This window comes from Hylobates moloch, unplaced genomic scaffold (genome assembly GCF_009828535.3).
Source record: "Hylobates moloch isolate HMO894 unplaced genomic scaffold, HMol_V3 SCAFFOLD_16, whole genome shotgun sequence".
NCBI lineage: Eukaryota > Metazoa > Chordata > Mammalia > Primates > Hylobatidae > Hylobates > Hylobates moloch.
This window is the reverse complement of record NW_026652291.1, coordinates 12,452,983-12,480,429: the sequence shown is the minus strand read 5'-3', so window position 1 is coordinate 12,480,429 and position 27,447 is coordinate 12,452,983. Positions and strand designations below refer to the sequence as shown.

At 53.1% G+C, this 27,447-nt stretch overlaps 1 protein-coding gene across 5 annotated transcripts in view; it reads right to left on the bottom strand.

Annotated features, from left to right (window-relative positions):
• Nucleotides 1-27,447, bottom strand: part of ITPK1 (inositol-tetrakisphosphate 1-kinase) — a 181,003-nt gene that overhangs the window by 95,208 nt on the left and 58,348 nt on the right. The window contains exon 1 of one of the 5 annotated variants that reach the window (XM_058429640.1): nucleotides 26,854-26,871. The exons of the other annotated variants lie outside the window; for them this stretch is intronic. The gene's annotated coding sequence lies outside the window, so the exon portion shown is untranslated. Of the gene's footprint in view, nucleotides 1-26,853; nucleotides 26,872-27,447 lie in introns of those variants that run through there. 5 annotated transcript variants of the gene reach the window in all.

Sequence of the window (27,447 nt, the reverse complement as noted above, 5' to 3'; positions counted from 1 at the left end):
TGCTCCGGTTTTCTCAAAGCCTCAGTTTGTGTGAGTGATGCATGAGAAAGACAACAGGACTTGTTTTCTTCCATTCATTCATTCATTCATTCATGCACTCATTCATTGAGTAATTAAGTGAACAGAGTAACTTTGTGCCTAGCACTGCTCAAGCTCTGAAGATACGACGTGAAGACGACCACCAGGTCTCTGCCCTCAGTGCTCATACTCACACCCTAGTATGGGAGACAGACAACAAACAAGTAAATGAAGTGACTGCAGGCGCCACCAAAGGCTGCAATATCAATGAAGTGCAGAGGGCATGATGGGAAAGGGGGCACTCATCAGAGAAGGCCTGGTACAGGCTAAACTGTGCCCCCAAAAAACGGTATGTTGAAGTCCTAACCCCTAGTACCTCAGAACGTGACCTTGTTAGGAAATGGGGTCTTTGCAGATGACCTTTGTTAAGATGAGGTTTCCAGAGCACATGTAGGTCCCTAGTCCACGATGACTGGTGCTCCTATAAGAAGGGGAAATTTAGACACAGACTCGCACAAAGGAGGAACATCGTGAAGAGACGAAGGCAGAGATGAGGGCGATACTTCTACATTCCCGGAAACGCCAAAGACGGCCAGCAATCCACCCCCAGCAGGGAGAGACGGCTGGAACAGGCCCCACTGCCTCGGAAGGAGCCCTGCTTGGGATCTCAGGCTTCTCGCCTCCAGAACTGGGAGGGGTGCATTTCTGCTATTTAAGCTGCCCGGTTTGTGGCCCTTTGTGACAGCAGCACTGGCAAACGAATCCAAGTCCTCTCTAAGGAAGGCCTGGGCAAGAAGAAGGACCAGGAGAGACCTGGGGGATAATGTTCTGAACTAAGAAGAAGGCAAGTGCAGGGGTCCCGAGCAGAGAAGGCCAGCGTGGGTGCAGGGGATGGGGGACAAAGAGGTGGGGGCATGATTAGGAGTCAGTGTCCTCAGAGTGGGGGAAGCTGGCGAAAGGCCATGAGTGAGACAGTTAGATGCCTCAGTCCCTTTGGAGAGACCGCTGTGGAAGTTAACACAGGTGAGGCGTCAGCACCTTGCCTGCTACAGGCTGTAAGCGCTTCATACATGGCAGTTGCCATTTTCATGGCCTCATGGAACAAGGGACTCAGGTAAGATTTTCAGAAACCATGATGCTTCGAAGATAGCAGCGGGCCAGTGGTCAGGAGTCTGGCACTGACTTGCTGTGGGACCTCGAGCCATCATTTCCCTTGTCTGGAACCTGGGGGCCTGGGCTTTAACGAGGGCCACAGACCCCCCTAAGGCCTTCTGGTCTGGCTCCAAGAGGTGGTGGTATGAAAATAAGTGCCCATCCCCAAGTGGGATTCCAACTTCATGTCCCCAAACTTCTCCCTTCCATGCCCTGGCTTCCGGCCTGGGATGTTTACTTTTGCTGACAACAAAAAACATATTTCAATGTTTGCTTTATCTCCATGTTCCCCCTAGAGTGGCAACTGGCAGCCCCGGCCACAAGTGGCAAAGAATTCTCCAAGCCAAAAATATTTTCTATGCATCCTTTTTAACAATAAGGAGGGGAAACTCGGACTCAAATTCCTACAAAGCCTGCATAGATTATTATTTAAGCCCTGAAGCTGTACTCTTCCTATATTCATTGCTTTCCAATCTGAAGACAGCATTCCTTGAGGCAGTTTTCCAAACTGGTATTTGATATAATAGTAATAAAGCAGCCAAGTGCAGTGGCTCATGCCTGTCATCCCAGCACTTTGGGAGACTGGGGTGGGCAGATCACTTGAGGTCAGGAGTTTGCAACCAGCCCGGGCAACACGGTGAAACCCCATCTCTACTAAAAATGCAAAAATTAGCTGAGCATGGTGGTGCATGCCTGTAATCCCAGCTACTTGGAAGGCTGAGGCAGGAGAATCAGTTGAACCCAGGAGGCGGAGGTTGCAGTGAGCCGAGATTATGCCACTGCACTCCAGGCTGGGCGACAGAGCGAGACTCCGTCACAAAAAATAATAATAATAAAGCAGCATTAACATTCTTTTAAACATTGCGTGAAAAGGGGAAGTTCAGTACTCAAAATCATTTGCAAAGACTTGGTTGCGTCAAGCTAAGCAGCAGCAGAAGCTTTGCTGCAGGACTTCCCAGATACTTTAAATATGTTCACTTGCACAGAGATTTGCAGAGAGGAAGAAGCTGACGCTGAAACCCTTGCATACTCACTTGGGAGAATTCCAGAGAATGCTGCCAGGTCACGGAAATTTACTGACCCACATCTGACCTGCCCCACCCTCGATGGGAGGAAATCCCCCAGGGACCATGTACACACCATGCTGGGCGGGGCAGCTTGATGCCCTTGAATATCTTCCGATTAGCCTCATCTAGAGGGCATATGTCCACCCAGCTCTGGCTGTGACCCTGGTGAGTCGCTGGGACTCATGAAGGGGCCATCGCACTCTGCAGACTGCAGCATACTCCACAGCTCTGAGAAGCTGCTCAGGGAAATGGGTGACAAAGGCCAGCACGGATCGGATCGTGCACCCTGCAAAGCCAGCCCTTTTCTCTAGGGGGTGAGCCCTTTGGCAAAGGAGCTGGTAGGCTTCATCTCCCTGGGCAGCAGTTGTGAGCTGCTGAGAAGGCATGGACACAGAGACACCTAGACAGACTCGCCGAAAGCAGATCTGTGCCAATGCCCTGCCAGGGCTTGGGAAAGGTACAAGCATCGGTTTTCCCAGGGTCTACAAATGAAATCAGCACACTTAAATTTGTTGGGTCCCAGTTTTTGCTCAGAGGCCTGTGATTAAGTGTCATTTGTTATTCCTGCAATCCTACAGGTTAGAGTCGGACCAAAGGTCATCTCAGCCAGGCCCAAGGACGGGGTCAAGGGAGGTTTCCTGGGGTGGGTGATGTTAAGATAAACCAACTGTGCATTGGCACAGCAGTGCCTCAGTGACTCTGAGGCAGCAGCCATGTGACCTGTGAGCCTTGTGAAAAGGAGAATAAGAAAAGCTGGATCTGCTGCAATAACTTCCTAACCGGAGAAGGAAGGAGACTTCCTCAAAGCCCCACAGCGGCCGATGCTCCCCAACATTCCCCACCACCTCCTCTGGGCCGGCCCTGCTGGGCACAGACATCAGAACCAGGGTCTAGAGAGGGAACACTGATGAGTAATCAGTCAACAGTGACCACCCAGGAGTGAGGGCCCCAGCACACGACTGGTAGAGGAACAGTGGGAGCCTTGGGGCTGGGAGGCTCCTGCTGAGAAAACCAAATAGCACTTCATGGAGGAAGCCAGGCCAGACAGGAGGTAAGAGGTACGTGTCTAAGGAAAGGCAGAGAGGAGAAAGAGGTGCTAGAGAGAGACAGACACATACCCACTGGTCCCCAGGGCCTCAGGAACCAGGGAGGGTTTGTCCTGGAAGAGAACGGCATGTGTGAATGTGCGTGCCTGTGCGTGTGGCTGTGTGGTGGGGCACAGGAGGGCTCTCGGGCAGCACAGGGGTAGCTAGGTGGAGAGGTCTACAGCTAGGGCAGGAATGATGCAGGGGAGGAGGCAGAAAGAGAGGCAGGACTGCACAGCAGCTGTGGGACTGGAGACTGAGGATGGGGCAGGGGGCATGCACAGGACCTCTTCTGGTGAGGGTTAGGGGTGAGGCACCAGCTGGCAGCCTTCCTCCAAACTCAGTAATGGGGGAGAAAGAGTGGGCTCTGATGCTGGGAGCCCCCAGCCCCCTATCCAAAGTGTAGCCCCAAAGCCGTCTAATACTTCCCCATGGGTCTGTGGTAAGCCCTGCCCCGACACCTTCCTCCCAGGTGCCCTCCCCCACATCCTGCCCCCAGCAAACTGAATGGGGAGGCGGCTTCAGCCACACAGCACCTGCAGCAGCCAGGGGTTCCCATGGCAAACCAGTCCCCCCACTCCCCCACCCCCTGTTGGAGCAGGAAGATGCTCTGGAAAACCTACCCCAACCAGAGGCAAAGTGACTGGGCTCACAGAATGCAAAAAGTCTCCCGAGTCTCTTGATTCTGACCCAGAAAACTCTTCTGGGGGCCCTACAGGCCCCCTCAGAGGGCGACTCTGGCCCCTCTGCCCAGTCTGTGCCTTCACTCCTGTATTTCCGTGCTTTTCCTCTCCAAGAATAGAATGGGGAGGCGGGCTCCACCACGGCTGGCCCCCCTGGGCTGGGAGATGTCTGCTCTGCTCTCCACTAGAGGGCAGGCCAGCCTGAGCTGCCTGGGGGCCCCTGGGACCTCCCACATCCTGCGTGAAGGTGGGGACTCAGTGAAAGCCTATGGCTAAGTGGGCACATAATGACCCACCAAGCAAGGGAGAAGCAGACACTGAGATGGAAGCGGCAGCTGCGCCCACGGAGGGAGGGTGAAGAAGCCAGGTTAGCAGCGGAGAAGGCTGACATGGCCCCAGCACACATGGGCAGTGGGCAGTGCCAGTGCCCAGGGGCTATGCCCCGTGTGGGCCTGCACCACAGGGCCGAGGGGTCAGTGGTTCCCTCCAACCTGAGGTCCTGGCCCTCCCATCACCTATGGGGCCTGGCAGGCCTTCCCTTCTCCAGCCCCACCCCAGGTAGCACTGACAAGCCTGGCCTCTGGGCACCTGCACCTACAAAGCAAGTCCTACAGGGTGAACACACTTTCTTTTGGGTCCTGCCTCTTCTCCGCTAGGTTCTAGATGCTTCAGGACAACAGCCTGCTGTCCTCTGCCCACCACCCCCTCTGAAACACACAGTTGAGCTCATCTGAGCTCTCAGCTCACTAGGATGCTGATCTGTGGGACCCTGGTCACATTACGTTGCAGATACTCATTCAACAAATAGAGACCAGGCACTCTCTGTGGACTTAATGCTGTATCAGGGCAGCAGGGATGGCCTCAAGGGCAGACATGGTTGACAGTTCGGCCAGTGAGGCAAAATAAAATGGAGACTCTTCCAGAATGACCCAAAAGAGTGCAGTGAGCACACAAAGGCAGGCACAGGTATTCATGCTGGGCAGTCAAAAGCCGACTCAAAGGAGGTGGCAGATAAGCTGAGCCTTGAAGGACAGTGGAATGCCTGCCTCATCTCCCATGGGAGTGTATATCTGCACATGTACACCAGAGAGCCCCAAATCACCAGTGCAGACTGATGTGCTATGGAAATTCTGCACTTAGAAGCCAAGGGGAATGGGAGGTCAACAAATGGCCAAAGAGGCCACGTTGCCTAGGAAACAGGATGGGAGGGAGGGAGGGAGGGGGCTCAGGCCTCAGAAACCCGTCTGGCTGCTGCGACACTGGTGAGTGGGAGGCAGTGGTCTACCAGGCGCTGCACAAGGCCCAGAATGGGAACAACCATGGCTGCTCAGGGCCTGGTGCCCGACAGCACCGTGAACAGCTGCCTCACCCTCCTGGGTACCAGAAGATGGCAGAGGCAGGTTTCAACCCACCCAGGTCGGTCTGGACCAGAGCCTCCTGCTTCAGTTACTGGGCCTGTCACTTCCCACCAGAAACCAGCTGGGCCCAGGGCCTAGCCAGGAGCCCAGAGAGGTCCAAGGCCTGGGCTAAGGGTGGCAGGCCCAGGTGGATGTATGTGGTGCCAAGTGGCTGCCTCTTCCCAGCCTGACTCCAGCACTTGATGACTAATTTGAATTTTTCTCATTCCTGAGGAGCATCCTCAGAGTTTGGAAACAGGTGGGAGGAGCACTCACCAAGCCCAAGGCCACCCTTTCCAAGAAAGGGCTACAAAAGCAATGGTGGCATCAGTGAGACCTGCCCCTCCCCAGGAGCCCAGGGTCAGTAACTTCAAGAGCTGCGGGGAGCAGAGGCCACAACTGGAGGGACACTGTCCCCATCCTGATGGGAGGGGCCGCTCCTGTAGCAGCCAGCCCTGCCCCAGGAGGTCCACATGGTGCAGTGGATTGCAATGTCTAAAGGGCATGCGGTTTGAGGCCACAAGGTCACGCTCTGTGACAGCGTGAGAAGAACTGCAAACATCTCACTGAGGTTTAAGATAAACCAAAGATGCTGAGAGAACAAATGTGACAGGCTCCTCAGTATTCACGGCTGCTTTCCCGCACGTCAGACACAGCCAACAATGACAAACACGTGATCTCCTCCGAGAGGCTGGTGGGAGCACGTGCCCCATTTGACCCCCGCGGCTCTTGCTGTTTGCTGGTGGCAGCCTCTCCACACCCCCTAACCCCCAGCCACTCTCCCCCGCATTCTGAGGCCCGCACCCCTCATGACTCACCAGGCTCAGCACCCCAGGGGCCGGGCGAGGGCTCTCCCCCAGGAACACTGCCCCTATTCTCTGGGCTCTGGGATCGTTACCAACAACCCGCACCGCATTCTCTCCTACTCATCTCAATACCGCAGGGGAGGGCAGGGGAGGATGCAGCCCCCAGAACTTGGAAATGCCAAGAAAAATCCCCCCAGAGCAGAGCAGGGAAGGGCTGAGAGATGCTGACAGCTGCCAAAAACGGATCTACCTGCTGTCAAGGGGTGGAAGCCCCAAACCTCAGTGCTTATGACTGTCAGAGAGCTGGGAAAGCCACAGAACACACAGAGCCTCCCGGCTGGGCGACAATGCCCTGGCTGTTCCCCCGGCCCCCACACCCTAACAATGCTCCTTTTTTCTTGGGCACTGACCCTCACTTGTCAGGGCTCTGTCCTCGGAAGAGCCCGCAGGGCCAGGCAGCTGGACCAGGGAAGCCCTGGAAGGCTGTTCCCCTGCTCCCTGGGTGGCTCCTGCTCTGAGTCAGGCCAGTCCCAATCCCTGGGGCCTACACAGGAAGCCCCTGAGCCACAGCAAACCTCCCTGCCAACCCTCTGACCCCGGGACAATGGCATCTCCATGCCCCTTGCATTGTCAACAGGGCAGTGTTGATAGGAAAAGAGGAGACCAGCACTTCTCAGCCTGCATTTCACCATGGGTGTGTGTCTGCCTTTCTTTCAAACAGATGGTCAAGGTCAAACTCACTGAATATTCAAAATTTGGTAAGAGTTATTAAAGGTATTTCAAGGAATGTGACGGTTGGGTTTCACTGCTGGAATAAACAGCAGCCACTGGCTGAAGGCCCAGGTAAGCTTCAAGATATAGCCCCAGGCCCAAGCTGCCTAGACGCACCTTACATGCTCACCTGAGCAGCCACCTGTAAGGCTGGCTCCCACTTCACAACGGGAGTCCAAGGCCAGGCCCAGGACTCAAGAACTCCTACTGGCGAGCCCGGGGCTGAGATTCAAACTCGGCTTCCCGACAAGGTGTGGTCTGGATGCCAAAGACAAGGAAGACAGAAGAGTGCCAACTGGGACCCTAGGAACCCTTAACGTGACCCAGCTGCCTCCTGCAGTGGAGATGGTGAGACTCAGGCAGAATAAAGATACCAGCTGTGTCTATAAAGTAATACAGCCTTTCAAAAAACTGTCTTTTTTCTCCGATCAAATTAATGTCCATTGTAAGAGATGTTTATATCTCCAGTTGTTTACTCAGGGATCGAAAAATTTTAACTTAATCTCAGAGGTAGCCTGTAACATTTGTATTACATAACATACTCCTCCAAGTTTTTGATATTTATCTTTGCTAAAACTGAAATTATACTACACAAACATCTAGATCCTACTTTTTAATTAACAAACTATAAGGAACATATTCCTGTGACATGACATATTCTTTTTTTTTTTTGAGATGGAGCCTTGCTCTGTTGCCCAGGATGGAGTGCAATGGCACAGTCTCAGCTCACTGCAACCTCTGCCTCCCAGGTTCAGCCTCCCAAGTAGCTGGGACTACAGGCGTGCGCCACTGCACCCAGCTAATTTTTGTATTTTTTTGTAGAGACGTGGTTTTGCCATGTTGGCCAGGCTGGTCTCAAACTCTTGATCTCAGGTGATCTGCCCACCTCAGCCTCCCAAAGTACTGGGATTACAGGTGTGAGCCACCACGTCCAGCCAACATTGCATATTCTTCTAAAGCATTATCATTAAAAGGTAAATCAAGCATAATTTATTTAATCAATTCCCTACCTTTTAATGTTTGGTTGCTTCTAATTGTACAATTATAAATAACACAGGAAAAATGATTAAATTATATCCATATACTCTCTTTTGGAAGGGAAAGAAAAGTGGGATATATGTGGGGGTTTGTTTGTTTGTTTTTTGAGACAGAGTCTCGCTTTGTCGCCCAAGCTGGAGTGCAATGGTGCAATCTCGGCTCACTGCAACCTCCACCTCTTGGGTTCAAGCGATTCTCCTGCCTCAGCCTCCCTTGTAGCTGGGATTACAGGCGTGTGCCACCACACCCGGCTAATTTTTGTATTTTTAGTAGAGATGGGTTTCACCATGTTAGCCAGGCTGGTCTGGAACGCCTGACCTCAAGTGATCCACCCGCTTCGGCCTCCCAAAGAGCTGGGATTACAGGCATGAGCCACCGCGCCCGGCCAGGTATGTGTTTAAAACTGGAAAACCATTCTTCTGAAGACAAAGACATAAGCGCCAAGCAACTATCTAAAAAATGCATCCAGTGGAAAATGGCATTTCCTGGACATGCCAGAAAATAAGATACTCTAATACTGTTCCTAAAACCTGTGACCTATTTCTTGCTCAGTTTTTCTCTGAACTGAGCCCCAAAAGATGTTCAAGTTGGGAGTTAAGTTCCCTTTGCTACCACCGCCGATCCTGCTGCCATGGCTACAGCGTCCGCCTGCATACACCCAGCTCTCACGGGGGGTGCTGCCAAACTCAAGAGCCCACCACTGACTTCCCCTTTCCCCAGAGTTCTGGGCACAGACCTTTTGGGCAGGCTCTGGCCCCAGCATGCTTTGGGCTCCCTCTCCCCTTTGCTCCACGCTCACGATACCCAGAAACATCCCCCACCTCCTTGTTCTACAGAGGCTGTTCTCTCTCCTTCTCAGCTACTCAACCTTCTCCCAATCCATGTCAACAAGACGCCTCCTCTTTTTTCGCTGGGCATGGTGACTCACACCTGTAATCTCAGCACTTTGGCAGGCCAAGGCAGGAGGATCACTTGAGCCTAGGAGTTCAAGACCAGCCTGGGCAACACAGCAAGACCCCTTGTCTACAAAAAAATTAAAAACAGAAACCTCCTCTTCCACCCTGTGCCTGCTGGAGACTTTGTATCTTTACAAACCAAAGGTGCCTGCTGTCAGACCCCCAGACTCTGGAATCTTGAATCTGCTGCTCGCAGACCAGGGTGGTCACTTAAACCCCATTGTGCTTCTGTGACCACTGAATGGGGGACCAGGACGCACCTACACCTCACAGGGTTGCTGTGATAAGTCGCTGAGGCCGTCTCGGCCCCATACCCTCTAGCAGGCCAGCAAGCTGTCAGGCTGGTATTCAGCCTCAACAACACTTGAGGAGCTGAACTGGGAGTTCTCCCTGCCAAGTCTCCCTTGCTGTCAGTTTCAGTACACGAAGTACAGGGTGGTTGGGAGGGGACGAATGGCACCTTCGCTTCTCCAAGGCCACTGAGTGTTCTTACTGGCCCTCCGCCCTCCCCACAGGGCCTCCTCCAGAGGGTGTCCCGCTGTGCAGCGTACCCAGAAACTCTCTGGATGAGGTCAGAGCGCACGCGGGTGCTCCTGCCAGCCCCTGCTGGGAGGCACCCCACCTCCAACTCAGGCTGACGGGAAGAACGCCCAGTGCCACTTCTATTAATTCAGCCAATGTTTTGTTCTTTTTGGTTAAACTGCCTTAATCTTTAAAACCGCATATCCACACGTCTGGCAGGCTCTTTATGCTCATGATTTCTCTGGGAGGAGAAGCAAGACAGACTTCATAGCCACTTACAGACCAGATAACTGAGGACTCAGAGGGTCTATGTCAGGGTGGACAATGGGGAGCCTGGGCTTCAGCTACATGAAGCAGGGCTTTGCTTCCTCCTGTGAAAGCAGGGCCTCGGCCCAATGTCCTTCACTGTGGCCTGGGGTACAAGGACAGAGCAGGGGTGGGGAGGGGAGAGGAGAAAGTGGAGGAGAGGCGGTCTTGGTCCACCTTGCCACTCCCCACCTGCACGGGCCCTCACCACCAACAGAATGAGGTCCAGGCCCCTGGCCAGAGCACACATGGTCCCCTGCCACACCGCTCGGCCCAACACCCCTGCCCAGGCACCCCGCAGACACTGTACACACCAAAAACTTGGAGGTCCCCCAAATGCTAAGCTGGCTCGTGCCTTGAGGCTTCCTGCATGCAGTCCCTCCTCTTCCTCAGGACCTGGTGAGCTCCCAGTCTTCTCTGAAGGGGCCATTCAATGCCCCCCTCTCCCCCCGCAGGAGGCTGCCCAGCACTCCCTGAGCAGGAAGTAGCTCTGTGCCCCCTCTGGGTCACTGCCATTCTCTTTCTCCGGTGACTGCCTCCCTCTGGGTGGGGCCGTATGCAGCTGTAGGAAACAGCCAAGCTTGGGAGGCAGGAGAACTAGAAGCAAGGTCCTGGCCCCATCACCTAGATGGAAAGCCCTGGGAACTACTTCACCTCACCAAGGCTCCGACTTCTCCCTTGTAAAAAAGGAAGAATCCTGCCTACGTCTCGAGGTGTCGTGCACATTCAACAAGATAGGATGTCTATGCACTGAGCTCAGAGCAGAAGCCCCCCAGTATAACTCTACCACTCCCCATCAGTACAGAGTGTGGGGGGAGATGGCTGGTCTTGTATATACAACTGCCATGAACCTAATCCTCTGGCAGGAGGGGGCTATTTTGATCCGCGATTAGCCAGGAGCTGTCCTCAAACGTTTACTCCTCACAAAGGCCCTATCCCACAGGCACTAGCATCATTTACATTTCAAAGAGGCTATAAGGTGAGGGCCAGGCTGCCACTGCCCTGCCAGGATCTGAACCTCCCTCCAGGCCCTCTGTCCTACAAAGTACCTTTCAAATGCCCCCTCCTCCAAGAAGTCTTCTCTGACTCCTCCCTGCCACCAGAAGTGGCGACCCTACTCTCTCTGCACAGTATTGCCTGGGCATCCTTCCCTCCTCTCAGTATGAGTTACTCTGAGGCCCAGAGACCAGCAAGTTCTGGGATGTGAGCACCAGAACCTTCCTGGGGCTGACCTGAGCAGCAAGGGACCTCACTAAAAGGCCACTGTGCAGGTCAGAAAACACAGGAAGCTGGGAGAGCCACGCTCAGAAACCAGGCCCCTGCCAGGGAGGCTGTTCACCCAGAGAATCACAGTGCAAGTGGGCCCTGTGGCAGGCAGGCAGGCAAGGACCCCCGCCCAGCCCACACCCGGGCACACAGGGCTCAGCATCCCATCTGGCACCTGTCTCTGCCACTGAGCCACCATGACCAATGCCCCCTGTCCTGCTTCCTGAATCCAAGCACCAGGGGGTGGGTCTGGCTGGCAGGCCCCAGTCCTGTGCCCGCACCCAGCACTACAGGTGACGAGAGTTCCTGGCCCTTCCTGTGTGGCCTCCAAGATACATATGGAAGAGAATCCTCAGATGTAAACTGAGAGGGGGTTCAGATGCTAGGAACTCCCAAAACACAGCAAATCTATCCTGCAGCCCCCCTGTTAACCATATGCTCCTGGTAGCAAGGACCCCTATCTCACCCAGCCTGTGTCCCCCGCGGTGTCTAATCCTAAGGGCCACCTACTAAATGACAACAGCAATGACCGCCTACCACACAGCTGCCATGTGCAGGTGTCATGCTGGGTCCTCACAGACTTCCTCTCACCCGCTCCTCACAACATCCACTGCAGGAGGTACAAATCAAGTTATTTTATAAGTTAAGGAAATTAACATTCTAGACAACAAATGACTCAAGTGCCCTGAATCTCACAGTAACAAATCCAAGATTCTGACACAGGTAGAGCAAACTGGAAACACGTTTTCTCTAGTCCGCCACCCTGCTGTTCTAGTAAACATTCATTCAGTGAATGATAGCCATATGTGAACAGAAAGTGGCTAAGAACAAAAACCGTCCCTCTCTCCCCAGCCAAGCAGCTTCAACCCTAATCCCTGAGTGGGCCTTGATGCTGGGAGTTTTGGAACATGCCTGGCACATGTTTGGGTCACCAAAACCCTCCTAACATTCAGCCATTTGCCAAAATGATTTGTTTGAGGCTGCGATCTCTCTAGTTTTGAGGGTGCTGATCAGATACCCCTAACAGGGACAGGGCTGGGAACTGGGACAAGGTAGAGCTGGACTTAACACGGCTTTGAAGCAAAGATCCAAAACTCAGGCCAGTGCCCCACCTGCATGTCCTGCTGGGCCTGACAGGGCAATGGGGCTCATGGGGTGGCTGCAGCGCTCAGAGGGAGGAACTGGTGGGCAAAGAAAGGGAGAAGGGCCTCAGACAAGGAGAAGGAAATTAAAGTTTCAATCTTGGCCGGCTGCAGTGGCTCACACCTGTAATCCCAGCACTTTGGGAGGCCAAGGTGGGCAGATCACTTGAGGTCAGGAGTTCAAGACCAACCTGAGCAACATGGTGAAACCCCGTCTCTATTAAAAATTCAAGAATTACCCAGGCGTGGTGGCGTGCACCTGCAATCGCAGCTACTCAGGAGGCTGAGGCAAGAGAATCGCTTGAACCCAGAAGGCAGAGGTTGTAGTGAGCCAAGATCACACCACTGCATCCCAGCCTGGGTGACAGAGCGAGACTGTCTCAAAAAAAAAAAAAAAAAAAAAAAGTTTCAATCTTAACTCTACAAATTGACTTGAAGTCCAAACTCTTTCTTATCCAGCTACTGCCAGCTCCCCACCGAGGCCCACACTTTAGGGAAAACCCTTAGAAACGTCTTGTCATTGGTAAAAAAATATTGACCCAGGATTGGCCACGTGGGCCCCAGGTGGTTTCACAGCACACATAGAACCAAAAGCTGGGGCTCAGAGAAGCAAAATAACTTGCCCAAGATCACACAGCTAAGGAGATCAGACTGAAATCCACCCCAATTTATGTGCACAGACAGAAGGGGAGAAAAGAGATGTGGGGCAGGTGGATTTCTGAGGGCAGGAAATACCAGTGGGAAAGCCGAAGACAGCACGGTAGAGACTGCAAAAGCCCAGTGCTCTGTGGAATCACTGCAGAAAGCACTGAACACATTCAAGGCTCAACGCATCAGGCACTCTTTCCTTTGGGGCTATTTCCAACAGGAAATTCCAAGTGTCCCTGTCAAGCAGGGGAAATGCCATCCTGGGTCCAAGGCAGCAGGGCAGCCTCCCTGCCCCGCCCAGCCCCACCTACATGAAGAACAAAGTGCACCAGGCAGGAATGTGCACTCAGGCCGTAGCCAGCTTCAGCCTGGCCAGGAGGAGGCTCATTCTTATCTGTGGCTTGATTAAAACAAGCTTGGATTACACCACAATCTTTAAGCCCCAAGGCTGGGGGTGTTGTCACCAGGAACCTGTTCCAGGCGCACGTCATGCCCAAGCCACCATTCTCCTTGCCCTCATCAGTGGCAGGCTGGCATCCTGCAGGAGGCCCTTCCCAGACCACAGCCCCACCCTTCCTCTCCCGCCACCCACCTGAAGGCCCCAATATGCATCTTCCTACAGTTCTGGCTTCAACTCTGTTCCTGAGACCTTTACTGCCCCAAGTCCACTACCCTGAGTTCTGGGCAAATGAAAAATCTTTTCCCCTTCACCAGATTCCTCAAATCCAACCATTCTGGAACCCGGCTTGTGGCTGGCTAGGCTCTAGCCTCCCTCCTCTTCTGTCCCATCACCCTGGGAAGACAGAGCCAGAGGGTACTGAGGAATTCGGGTGGGAGGGGTGGGCGGGAGGTGAGGAGGGGGTCCTAGGAGCAAATGGAGGGTCACAAACTGAAGAGCCCATGGGGCAAATGTAAACCATGAGGCTGGTGGTGTGGGACAACAGAGAATGGTGGGGCCTAAGGGCAACCAGCTTAAACACTGGCAACAAATTCAAAGGAAAGAATGTAAAATTCCTGTGTGGGCCAAACAGATTGCATGCAGGCCCAGGTATATTTGAGTCACCCGTGTGTAATCTAGTCCAACCCCCTCCGCAGAGATAGGAAAGCTGAAATCCAGACACAAGGAAGGGACCATGAATAAGTTTGTGCTGGCGATTACTGAGAAAGTCCAGCATAAAAATTAAACCAAAGCCTAGGCCGAACACTGGCATCCCTCTGCTTGGCTGTGAACCTGGTGAGGATGCTGCACTCGGCCTGGCAGCAGATGGAAACTCTGGAACTCGAGGGCCACGGATGAGCCACAGGGCCCCCCAGGTAAAGGACTGAGAGCCGGCCATGCAAGCCCCTGGGACTGACCCAGATGCAGAACTGACCAATGCGGCAACAACCATCACCCAACCCTGTGGGGCTGTAGATCTCAGAGGAGGTGGGACAGTGGCCCAGGGCACAGCAACACAGCAGAGAGGGAAGAAGGGTGTGGCCTCTGTCTATGGCCTGGCCAGAAGGGCCACCGCAAGCACCAAGGCTAGCAAAGGAGGAAGAGGAAGAAGCAAGAAAAACCCAACACCGTGACGGACTAGCATGGGCCGCAAGTCAGGGTTGTGGTTCTTTAGGATACATCTTAACAGGGTAAGGGCCTTAAATGCCCTTTCCCCACCAACCTGACAGGGTTTAGCACCAGGAATCCTGGCCAGGGCAGGCCCCAGGGCTCTAGGATCTGTCAGATCAGGAAGAATGGGGCATTTAAGGTCTCCCTCCTGTAAGATCTACCTTAAAGAACCAGATCCCTGACTTTGCAGCCCAGTGCTATGCTGCCTTTGAGCCTGAAATGGAAGTCTGTGCCTTAGTTCCAAGTCACCAGGCACTGGTTCCTTGCCCTTGCAGGCACAGGGCATCAAGATCAAACCAAACCTCCAAGCCTCACCTCTCACAAATAAGCAGAGGCCAGTTACCCTCTGGGCAAGCCCTCAGGCCCCTGTCCCTGCCAGTCAGCAGCTCTGCCTCCCGCAGCGCCTGAGGGCTGGTCCATGCAGCCAGCCAGGAAACCGCAGAGGCCAGGTCAGAGTGGCCTTTTAATTCAACTCCCCTGGTGACCCTGAAGAGCACTGCCGCAGACTGAGAGGCTGGAAGTAGGCTATGCTGCCCCTGCCCCATAACAAAGACTCTGCAGCAAATCACCAGGATGGGGGAAGATTACTGCAAAGTGGGTGGAGAGTCTCCCTGAAACGTACGATAGCACTTAAAAACCAATTGGAGGCTGGGCGTGATGGCGCGTGCCTGTAGTCCCAGCTACTCAGGAGAAGGAGGTGAGAGGAGGATCACTCGAGCCCAGAAGTTCAAGGCTGAAGTGCGCTATGATTGCATCTGTGAAATAGCCACTGTACTCTACCCTGGGCAACACAGCGAAACCCTATCTAAGAAAATCCAATTAGAGACCTTGGCTTACATGCAATCAGAGAACTAATTAACAAGGACCAGTAATTAAAATTAAGCTATACTCTCTAATTCAGACTTTTTTTTTTATTGTTTCAGAACTAATTTCAGGATCCAGTTTCTAGCCTGGACACAACCCAATCCACCCTGGGCCAGAACTGCCAGAATACCTTCCCTGAAACTGTTCTCTGCAACTACCTAAAAACCTTCAATCGCTCCCCAATGCCCCCAAATGAGGACCCACGTTGCCTCCGACTTCCACACTCACAGCTCACTGCCTTCCAAGCGGCTCACTGCTCTGGTGGGACGGGTCCACCCGTGGTCTGTGAGCTGGGCCTCAAGCCCTCAAGAGGCACACACAGAGTCCTCTTTGACCCCATCCCCACCCCACGCTCTTTTCTTCTGCAAACCTCCCAGTGTGGTCTGGGGCAGTCAAGCCACACCCCTCCATCCTGACTCTCAGGGCATCTTGACCTCATCTCCCAGGCTGACCACAAGCTCCAAACGGGACTTTCTTGTGGCCATTGCTCAGGTCCCAGGCATGCACAAACCCACTCACAGGCATTTGGCTGAGAGAAATCTCAACCATTAGCGCTACTCCCATTTTTTCTATTCTGAGGAGGAGGAAACTGAGGCTCAGAGACACAGTGCTAGCCCGGGACCCCACGGTGGGGACAGCAGGGTCTGCACACGGTTGGCCTGGCTCAAGCTTCCTTTCCCACATGGCCCCATGTGCTCCAGATAAAGGCAACTATGAACCATGTCCCTGTCATAAAGGAGATAAGACAGACACACAGGATATGATGACTGGGCAGGACGCAATTTAGTGCTCAGACTTTCCTAAGTGCTCTGGGCTTTGGGACCTTCAGAAAAAGGCTAGGTAAGCAGGGATGGCCCAGCAGCCTGGAGGAAAAAAAAAACACACACAAACAGAAACATCTCCAAATGAGTGGTCAACTGGAAAGCACGGGGCAGAAACAGGAGATTGGTGTTTTTCCATTTCTTGTGGACTGCACACTCCCACAGCCTTCTCCCACAGCAGATGAAAAACTAGTGAATGAATAAAAGCAGCAAACGATGGTTCATTATCATCAAAGCTCGGTCACTAGCTGGCCCGCCCAGGCTGTGAACCTCCATCAGAAGCTCTGCTCAGTGGAACCCCCACAAGGCCGCACATGCAGCCCAGCACCTAGGCTATCTGAGGCCCATGTTCCAGCCCAGAGCAAGCGGCTGGTAGGGAAATCAAAAGGGCCTCCCTGCTTTGGGTCTCCTTTCCCTCTCCATCCACCTCCAACTAAACTAAGCACCCCCTCCCGCAGAGTCAAAGAATGGAAGTCAGGAAAGAGGGGACTGAACTGGGAGAGAAGAATCAGACCAAAGGACCACTCCGGACTGGAAAGCTGGGGCCCTCAGGCCAAGCCGGGCTGCTGGTGAACCATTACCACCACTGCTTTTGCCAAGTTTCTACCTGTGGCCTGCCCTCAACCTAGTTGCCTTGGAGAACCTTCCTCCCTGATGTTTAAGCCACGTAACTCCAGGGGGTTGACCCACACTCACTTCGGGGTGGGCATGTGATACAGTCCTGGCCAGCTAGAGTATCATGTCATCCAGCCCAAGACTGGCTCAAGGACAGGTGTTATGGGTTGAACTTTGTCCCCCAACAAGACAAGCTGAAGTCCTAACCTCTGGTACCTACGAACATGATCTTATTTGAAAACAGGGTCTTTGCAGATATAATCAAATTAAGATGAGGTCATTAGGGTTCAATTGACTAGTGTCCTTGTAAGAAATGCAATGTGACTAGTGTCCTTGTAGGAAAAGCAGTATGACTTTTCAATATGACTAGTGTCCTTGTAGGAAAAGTAGAAAGCCAGGTGAAGACACAGACACCCAGGCAGGATGGCCAAGTGGGGATGGAGGCAGAGACTGCAGCGATGCTCCCACAAGCCAAGGCGCGCCTGGGACTATGAGAAGCTGGCAGAGGTAAGGAAGACTCCTCCCTTCGGGGCTTCAGAGGGAGCAGTGCCCTGCTGACACCCTAAGTCCAACTCCTAGCCTCCAGAACTGAGAATGAATTTCTGTTCTCTTAAGCCATGTAGTTTGCAGTGACCTGTTATGGCATTCCTAGCAGGCAAATATGATATGTATGTGACCCAAGCCAGGCCAACCAGAGCCAACCAGCACCAGCCAGCCCAACATCTGCTTCCTGCAGGGCTGTTAAGCCAAGGGGATGAAGCTGCAGGCAACCAGTTTCACATGACTTGGCACAAGCCCACCCAAAATGACTTTCACAAGGAGCATGAAAAGTAAAGAAATATTTCTGATGACAATACATGTGAGTCCTTAATGGCCTGAAACCTGCCAGACCTATCTCTGGACCTTCTGAGACACTCGGGCCAATAAATTCTATTTACCGACATTTCCTTAAGATTTTTCTTTCATACTGACAGCTGCTACTTACAACCTGAAAAGGCTTTACATTTTCTCATAACATGGTGTGATTTGTTTTCTGACATAAAATGTCCAAATGAACAGGGTGCCCGATGGTCATCCTCTTGGGCACCTACATTTCTGACATCGACGGTAGTAACACTCAAAGCACTGGCATCCTTCTCTTTGGCAAGCGCCTTTGGCCTTCAAAGCTTTGTTTCAATGATGGCCAGTCTTTACGTCAAGGGTGCATTTGGTTTTCGTATAACAAAAAACAATTCCGACAAGCTCAGAATCATGAGTGAAGATGTGTCTGGTTTTAAGTGCTGACTAAAAATGGCTTTAATCATAAGGATGGAACGTTAGGAGGGAGTGGAGTCTCTAGGGTATTTCAACAGCTTGACATCAGCAAGAACCCACACTCCTTTTAAGTTTCTATTCTGCCATGCTCGCCATGGTAGACCTTTGTCCACATGCCTGTCGCCTCACACTCACAAGACAGCTCCTGATACTCCCACAAAATATCTGCAAGTGGGGAAGAAGGGGCCAAGGCGAAACAGCCAACCCTTTGAAAGAGAAGAAACACTCCTTCCCAGCTGGGCATGGTGGCTCACGCCTGTAATCCTAGCACTTTGGGAGGCCAAGGTGGGTGGATTGCTTAAGCTCAGGAGTTCAAGACCAGCCTGGCCAACACTGTGAAACTCCATCTCTACTAAAAATACAAAAGTTACCCAGATATGGTGGCACACACCTGTAATCCCAGCTACTCAGGAGGCTGAGGCACAAGAACTGCTTGAACCTAGGAGGCGGAGGTTGCAGTGAGCCGAGATCACACCACTGCACTCCAGCCTGGGCAACAGGGCAAGACGCTGTCTCAAAATAAAGAAACATTCTCTCCAGTCACGTCTCACTGGTTAGAAGTGTACATAACGTGGGCACCCCCACTGCAAGGGAGGCTGGGAATGAAGCATCTCATAACAGGCTCAGGCCAATCATCACTGCCACCCAGAGGAAAAGGGACAGTGTAGACAATGAGAAGTGAAGATCTGCTGAGAAGGAAACTTTGCAGATATTAATGATACTAAAGAATAACAGATTCCATTTGTCCTTTAAAAGCCTTACAAAACCCCTTCTGTGGCTTCTAGGTAGACTCTGGGGGGAAAGTCAGCAATACACAAGAACTGTGTGTGGAAGGCCTCCTGCATGCAGGGCTCTGTGCTAGGTACCGAGGTGAGTGCCCACGAGGAGCCCACAGGTAAACACAGTCGGCTCGGAGGAGGTGAGGGGACAGAGCGGAAGCCAGGAATGCTTCTGCCAGCAAGTGACATCTGGCTGGAGTAGGTCGGACCAGCACGTGCAGAGGCAGGGAGAGAGTGCACAGGTGTTGCTGGTGTCTGAGTTGGGAGTGGCAGGGGGTAAGGCTGCCCGGCTGGCAGGACCAAACTGGGAAGGGCCTCGTAAACCATTCTCCAGGGCTTAGACTTTAACCTAAAGACAATGAAAGGCCAAGAAAGGTTAGATCAGTGGAGTGACTCAGATATTCTCGATGAAAGACCATTCTGCAAGGTGGGGGCTGGGCTGAGGGAGCGAGAGCCCAGAGCTGGGGATGCCAGCCAGAGGCTTGGCAATAATGGGTAAAGGGGACTGGGAGACTGACCGGGGTCACAGAACAGAAGGACGGGGGTGGGGGATGGGTAAGGAAATATTCAGAGGGAAAAATCAACAGAACCTGGAAATGGAAAAGATGTGGATGTGGAGGGACAGAGGCACCGGGCTGGCAGCTCAGGTGGGAGATGGGGGGAAACCTTCATGACCATCTAAGAAAACACAGCACAAGCAGGTTTGGAGGGGACAGAGGGAGTCAAGTTACAAACATGGTCCCTCCGGGCAGAGAGGCGCTTGGCAAAGGTTCTAGGCCTGCCATGGGGGTGGGCGCCAACAATCCCTGCTGCTGGGAAGTGCAACTCCTGCTCAGCTTCCCTTTCGAGGAATGGCCTTCCCGGGACAAAACAAAGGCCAGGGGGCAGCAGGCCGGAGGAAATACTCTCACTGCCTTAAATAGAAGCAAACCATCTGGCCAGTTGGAGAAAGTTTACACAAGGAGGACCGGGTTGCACTCGGTGCATTTTAAAGAAAGCCCGGCGGACACACAGGTTCTCCTGCTAGTGCTGCCAGCCTGGAAAATAACAGCTGGGACTCAAGCAGGCACGATCAGCTGCCTCATCTCCAATTCCTGTGTGTGGGGTGGGAGGAGCCACTTCCACTCCCCTACCTGGCTGCAAGCCCCCGAATATGTCCTGTCTAGGGAGGCCCTGCTGCCACACAGCAGAATATAAGTGATTTGCTCTTGAGTACCACATGCTCCAGATGGTTCTCCAAGAGCCCCCAAGTGGCAACTTCTGTCCTATCCAAGGCAAGAGAGACGAGCAAGGGCTGATGGCGGGCACCCAGGGGTCGCAGGTGGCCAAATACTGCAGCTGGCTTTGGAAGGCATCGATGCACACTTTGAGGGCCTGCCTTGGCTCCTGCACCCCACCTCAGGTCGTGTTTCCTCCCTTTATTCCCTCCACCCAGAAAGGTGACAAATCCAAGCCCTGGATGTGAGGGGGGTTCGCAAGAGTAATTCTGGAGAGATGGGGGCAGGTGAGGAATGGTTAGAGACCCAGGGAGCCGAGTCACGGGTCCTCAGTGACCCCATGGCCGACCTACCGAGACCTCCAGTCGCCAGCATCGGGTAGGCCCACATGTTTGGGGGAGGAAGTGAGTGTCACCGGCCCATCAGCAAGCAGAGCTGGCAGAGGTACCTGTGCAGGCAAGTCCAATGCCCAGCTCTTTAATAAACGTGCCTTGCAGTGCCGGAAGAGATACAAAGTCCATCCAAGACAGATTCTGTCTTCCCACTAAACTGGAAGCTCCTTAAGGACCAGGACGTGGCAGTTTTGCTCTCAGCTATACGCCCAGTGCTCAGCACGGGGCCCGGCCTGCCTAGGCACTCAGAAGGACGCCTGACGGACAAGGAACCAATCAAACGGTGATGGCCACACTCCACCCCCAGGACCTGACAGCCAACAGTCACCACGCACCTGGCAGGCCTACAGCTCTCTGCACATACACATGCCTCAATTTCCCAGGCATGGGGGAGCTGAATGTCCCAGGATTCTGCCCCAGACACCACAGTTTTCAAACTCTCTCTGACCTCAAATGTCTTTCCTGAAATGAAATCTAACATGCAGACCCCAGATCAAACACAGATCAAGAGAGAGTGGCTGGGTAAGGTGGCTCACACCTGTAATCCCTGCACTTTGGAAGGCCAAGGCGGGCAGATCGCTTGAACTCAGGAGTTCGAGACCAGCCTGGGCAACATAGTGAAACCTTGTCTCTCCTAAAAATACAAAAATCAGCCAGGCTTGGTGGCGCATGCCTGTAATCCCAGCTATTCAGGTGGCTGAGGCAGGGGAATCGCTTGAGCCCAGGAGGCGGAGATTGCAGTGAGTCCAGATCATGCCACTGCACTCCAGCCTGGGTGACGGAGTGAAATTCTGTCTCAAAAGAAAAAAAAAAGAAAGAGCTGCTCAGGTGAAGGGAGTGATGAGCAACACATCCCCCTTGAAAAGCAGGTACCCCTAGGGGTGCCTCATAGCCAAGGAACCCCTAGGGGTGCCTCATAGCCAAGCTTGAAAGCTAATTCAATGAGACCGGAAACCACCCTGTGCCTCCAAATGTCTCAGCGTGGGAAATGGAAGACAGCAGATTGGGTGGAAGCCCTTCCATTGGAAAGCTAACTCACTCCCTAATCCCTGCCACTGTTACGGCTATGGGGTACTGACCTCTGCAGTTTTTGCCTAAGAAACGCCAAGAATAACTACCTATTTCAAGAACAACTCTGTTGTGAGAAATTCCAGCACATTCCACTCTGAGAGCACCAGCATCTTCACCCTTTTGTAGCTGGAACTTGCACCAGGGGAGAGCCTTCATCTCTGCCTGGAGGGGCCACATGGCAGAAGGGGAATAAGACGGCAGAAAGCACAGAGATTTGGGTGGCAAAGTCCCCAGGCCAAATCCCAGCTCTGCCATTTAAAAGATCTGTGACCATGGGCAAGTTATTTAACCTTTCTCAACTTCAGTTTCCATATCCAAAAGGTAGGATAATTAATCGTCCCTGCAGCTTGTAGGACTGCCTTTGGGTTTATATGAGGGATTTTTTTCAAGTGCTTTATAAACCACTCCCAAATGTTAGCTCTATTTACACTGATTTTATTGCTGGGCTCCTAGGAGGCCAAAGGCAGCAGACTTAGTTTCTACTAAAGGTCTTTTATTACAACAGACGCCAGGCATCTAGGGCAGCCTGTTGTCTGAAGAACAGCCTGATTCTCCCAAAATCCCAGGCTCTACAAGGTCTAAGTCTCAATACCAGGCCCTGGCTGACACTCTGACCCAGGGAGGCCTGGTCTGGGTTGTTCTTACCCTGGGGGCCTTATTTGTCCTGCTGTGAGGGCCAAAGGAACCCCCAGTGGGGTAGGGGGAGGGGAGATCCTTCAGTGGGTCCAGAGACTGCCTGAGAGTGACTCAGTAGGCTGGAAGTTTGCCCCCAAGCGTCACTGGCCTTCTGGCTCACTCTATATTCAATACAATACCTGCCCGCACCACCACCTTCCCTCCAAACCCAGGTCCACAAGGGGCCGGTGGTACAGGAAACAACCCTACAACTCCCATCCCACGGTTCAGTCCCTCACTCGGAACTGGGAAAGGGGCCAGACACAATCTCCCAGATGCCCCAAAGACTTGGAAAGCACTCTGGTGGCTTTCTGAGCAGGCACATCTGGCCCAACCACACCTTTTGTCACCACTGTTTAAAACCAGTGGTTCTCAGACAGAGGGGCTCACCAGCAGGGTCAACATCACCCTGTTACAGATGTGGATTCTCAGCCCCCACAGACCTACTGGTTCAGAGACCCTGGGAATGGGGCCAACCACCTGTTTGAAGACGTGCTCCCTGGGGGTTCTAGTGCACACTTAAGTTTGAGAACCATTACTTCAATCCAGTGGTTCCCCACCCGCCCCTCTCCCGGCTGCCTGTTGTCATGGGGGCCTCATGACAGCCAATGCTCAAGAGCTGCCCCAGAGATCTGGATGTAATTGATGCCACCCCATCAGCACTTCTTTTTAGAAGTGCTTTAAAAAGAATAGGGGGTGCAGAGGACTTTCACGGTAGTGAAGCTGCTCTGTATGGTATGGTAATGGTAGATGTAGGTCACTATGCATGTGTTCAGACCCACAGAATGTGCAACACCACGAGTGAGCCCTATGCACACTGGGGACTTCAGGTGATCCTGATGCATCCAGGGAGGTTCACTGATTGTAGCAAATGTTCCAGGCTAGTGTGGGATGTTGACAGTAAGGGGAGCTGCATGAGTGTCAGGGTAGGGCAGATACGGGAAATCTCTGCACCTTCCTCTCAATTTTGCTGTGAACCCAAAACTGCTCTAAAATAGAGTCTATTAAAAATCAATATCCCAGGTGACTGTGATTCCAGTGGTCTCTGGAGCCTGGGCTGATGCTTGGGAGGTAGATGGGACAGCCAGGCTTCAGAAACAGCAAGTAAAACCACCTGGTTGTGGAGTCATCCGGGAAGATTCTAGATGGAGGGAAGTCAGACTGAAGTAGGGAGAGATGGGGTGGGGGAAGAAAGCAAAGAGCAAAGGCTTAGAAGCACTTCCGTGCAGCCCACCCAGCACTTCATGCATCCAGCCCTGACTGAACATCTTCCTTCCCCACATCCCCTCCACCCTGTCAGTGGGTCAAGTGCTGGCCTGTGATTCATCCCACTTAGAGGCAGAGTCCCCACTTCTAGAGAGTGAACCAAGCCAGTCACCCATGTGTAGCTGCTTTGACCTCATCTGTAAACAGCATACTCTGGTGCTGGACTAAGACACAGCCCAGTGCCTGGCACAGGGCAAACAAGTAATAAACGCAGGTTTTAATAAACTGATTGACGGAAACTGGAGCCCACATCTGCCGCATGGAAAACAGCATCCAGACAACGGGCGGTCTTATCTCCTGCCAGTACCACCTCTCTGGCTTGGAGGTTAGACTTAAAGCACAGGAGGGAACCCTGTATCTCCATGCCCAGAAACAGACCCTATATTCCCAAAGATAAGCTAAAACCATTGGGAAAAAACAAAAACAAAAACAAAAAAACGTTCAATCTGTAAATGCTCACTGTCTCTTCTAACTGGACACTGGGCCAGGGCTGGGAGTGCAGAACACATACTCCCTTGATTACAGAGAGGCTCCAGTCCAGTGAAGAGCAAGAAAGATGCCGCTGGGGCTACTGGCTTCTCACCAGGTGGCCCATCCTCGGAGCGTGCATCACCCCTGGCAAGGGGAGCTTCAGGAGGGGCGGCGCCCATGTCCTGATATGCACGGTGGCTTGAGAACCAATGTTCTAGAGAATCTAAGGGCATATATTACAGAAAACAGCACTCTCTCTGCTTCTCATGGCTTTTTTCCCCTTTTGTTTCTTTTATAAGCCTTTCACTGAAGTATAACATAAGAAAGGAAGGACATGCCATAAGTGAACAACTTGAATATTTACAAACTGGCACCCAAGAGGAAGACTGAGGAGAGGACAGTTGCAAGACACCAGCAGGCTCCTCACATTCCCACCCGGCACCCTGTCCCCAGAGGTGACCGCCAGCCTGCCTCCTGTCCCCAGAGAGTAGCTTGGCCTGGTCAAGATCTTCACGTAAATGGAATCAGACACTGAATACACCTCTGCACCTGGCATCTTTGACCACGTTTCATGCCTATGGGACTCATCCATGGTTCATTCTCACTGCTGTATTCAATACAACTCCATGGCCAGATGATAACACAGGTCATGTACGTACCCATTCTACAGCCAGTGGGCATGCATGCTGTCTCCTCTTTGAGGCCGTCAGGAATGCTGCTGCTGGGAACATTCATCCTACACGTGTCTTTTGGTGGACACAGCCCTCCTTCTCTTGGGTACGTGCCGTGGAGGATTTGCAGGGCCAAAGGGTCAGCATCTCCTCAGCTTTAACCAAGCCATGTTCCCAAATCCCACACCAACCCTCAGTCCCTTACTCTGCTTCATTTTTCTCGCCATCCCCCTCCCCCACCTCACTCGCCACCTACGCTTCTTTCTGTTTTCAGTCTCTCAACCCAGACACAAGTGCTCCATGAAGGCAGGGATTTGGGGTTTATTTACTGGGACTCTCCTGAGCCTCAGCACTGCCTCGCCCAGAGCAGATACTCAAGGGACATACAAATGCCACCTGAACTTCTGCACTCACCTGCACATGAGCTCAGGACTCCTCTCAGCTGTCCCCTCCCATGCCTCCCTCCCACAGCGCCTTTCCAAAGTCCAAGGACCCATCCTCATCCGGTCCTAGCCCCAACTGCCAGTCAGGCCTCAGATAGAAACTGAAGGTGCCCAGCAGTCCCTACCATTCCCCAGGCAGAGAGTACAGGCTCTTGGGAGAAGTCCAGACTCAAGTCTCAGCCTTGTGAAGCTGGCTGACTGGAGTGGCAATGACTCCACAGACCTTCCTGAGCGCTGGCTGGGGTCTGAGCACCCAGCAGACGGGAGGAGCAGCTGGGGCACCCAGTGAGGTCACAGCTAGGGAGGTGAATCAGGCAGCCTGATGAGGCTGGGGCAGGTGAGGTGTTTAGGCTACAGGAGAGCTCCAGTGAAGCTGAACCTCACCCGGTCTGGGGAAAGGAGGGAGGGCTTCACACAGGAGGTGTCTCAAGAGTTGCCTCTTCCCAGATGCCCAGAGTTCCCCAGATAGAGAAGGCTGGGGTGACGGTGTGAGTAGAGACTGGTGTGTGCGAAGCAGGAGAGTGGCCTGGGTGCAGCAGGGTTGAGGGGCAAAGCCCACTCCTGGCCAAGCAGAGGGAACTGTCGGGGAAGGAGTCAGAAAGATCACAGGGGAGGATGGTGGCAAACACCAAGAACCTCCAGGCCAAGGCCTCTGGGGTCACCCAAGGGCAGTGTGGCACGTGAGGGCTTCCGCAGCTTACCCATGCTGAGAAGGCGCCTGCAAGCTTGGTGAACTGCAGACTGACTCAGCAGGTCTGGGGGCCCAGGAGTCTGCATTTTTCATGGGTGCCCCATCAGTGCAGCTGCCACTGGTTCCCAGACCATACTGGGAGCAGCAAGGGCTTAGGGAAGCAGAATTAGGAGACCTCAGCAGTGCACCCCCAAGGGAAGAGGGACCAAGAGGGGTGCAGCGATGTCGAAGAGGAACCAGGGTCTTAAGCAGCTCAGTCCACCCACGGCTGGGTCTCAGTGAAGCAGCCACAGCTCTACTTCACACCGCCAGCCCATTCCAGAACCTTCCATACCACCTCGGAGCAGTGCCCCTCCTCCAGAGCCTGGTGTTGCCATGGCAACAGCCCACAAACAGGGGGAGCCCAGGCTTCAGTGCCATAAACAACTCTGACAGATTCAACAAATAAAGATGTACTATAGCAATTTGTGGGGAATTTATGAGAAATTAAAAATTCAACTTGGACAATAAACAACCCATTTCAGAATTTGCCCCACTTAAAGTTAAATAAACCGCATGCAAGCATTTTTCAAGCATGATGTTTCAAGGCTAAAAACAGGCCCTGCTGGGAATGCTTCCTGAGCCTCCAAAACTGGGTGCTGCTGGGAGAGCACATCACGTATCCGCTCACATCACAGGGCACTTTTACAGCTTAGAAAGCGCCTGGCTCACCCTCTGGGTGCTCCCAAATGCAACCCAGGAGACCATAGGCCAAGGATGAGTAATGCTGTCAGGATTATGAGCCTCACAGGCGACTTGCCTAGAGCACAGTGACTCCCCAAGGTCACAAGGCTGGTCAAGGTCAGAGGCAGCGTGCAAACCCATCATCAGACTCCAAATCCACCGTGCATACACAGGCAGCCACATGTGCATTTGCTATACACAGAAACACTGCACCCAGGCGAGGTCCGACGTGGAGAGCTGGCTGGGTTCTCTGGAAATCTGTCCTGCTGAAACAGCACCCAAAGAGCCTGCTTCAAGCAGATCGACAAATTCTCCCACACGCACACTCGCTCACACATTCACTCACTCACACACACTTGCTCACTCCTACTCACTTGCTGCCCAGGGGGTGGGAGGCCTCAGATCCCTGGATTCTGCAGTATGAAGAGGGCAAACTCACCAAGCTGACTTCAAGATGAAAGGCTAAGAAAGGAAACAGACATGCGAGTACACCTGGGAGATTTTCTAGCCCCGTTTTCTGAAGAATCAGGGATTTACAGAAGGTGAGAGTGAAACAGGACCCATGAGATCCATCAGCTGTCAGACAGAGAAAGGAGTAGAGCCCGGCCGAGGCCATGCAGGGATGAGAGGCAGAGGCAGGGATGAGAGGCAGAACCAGCAGGGAACCCAGTCTCCTGTGGCCCCGGCCTGCAGCACAGGCAGCTGTGGCTTCATGCTCTCCCACGGGGGCCACACGACTCAGGGCTCACCCACCAGGCGCCCTCCTGGTCATTCTCACCATGCTTGGTGGCACCAGGCACCTTGATGGAGAGAAAAAGGATCATGACCCACGATTCTGGCATCACCACATGCTGTCTCTCAAGGGGCTACCTACTGACAGGTGGGAGAAACCCATCAGCTCGGTGAGAGCCCTCCCCAGCTCCCTGCCCCTGATCTTCCCAGGCAGCCCCATGGCTGTCTGTCTCCCT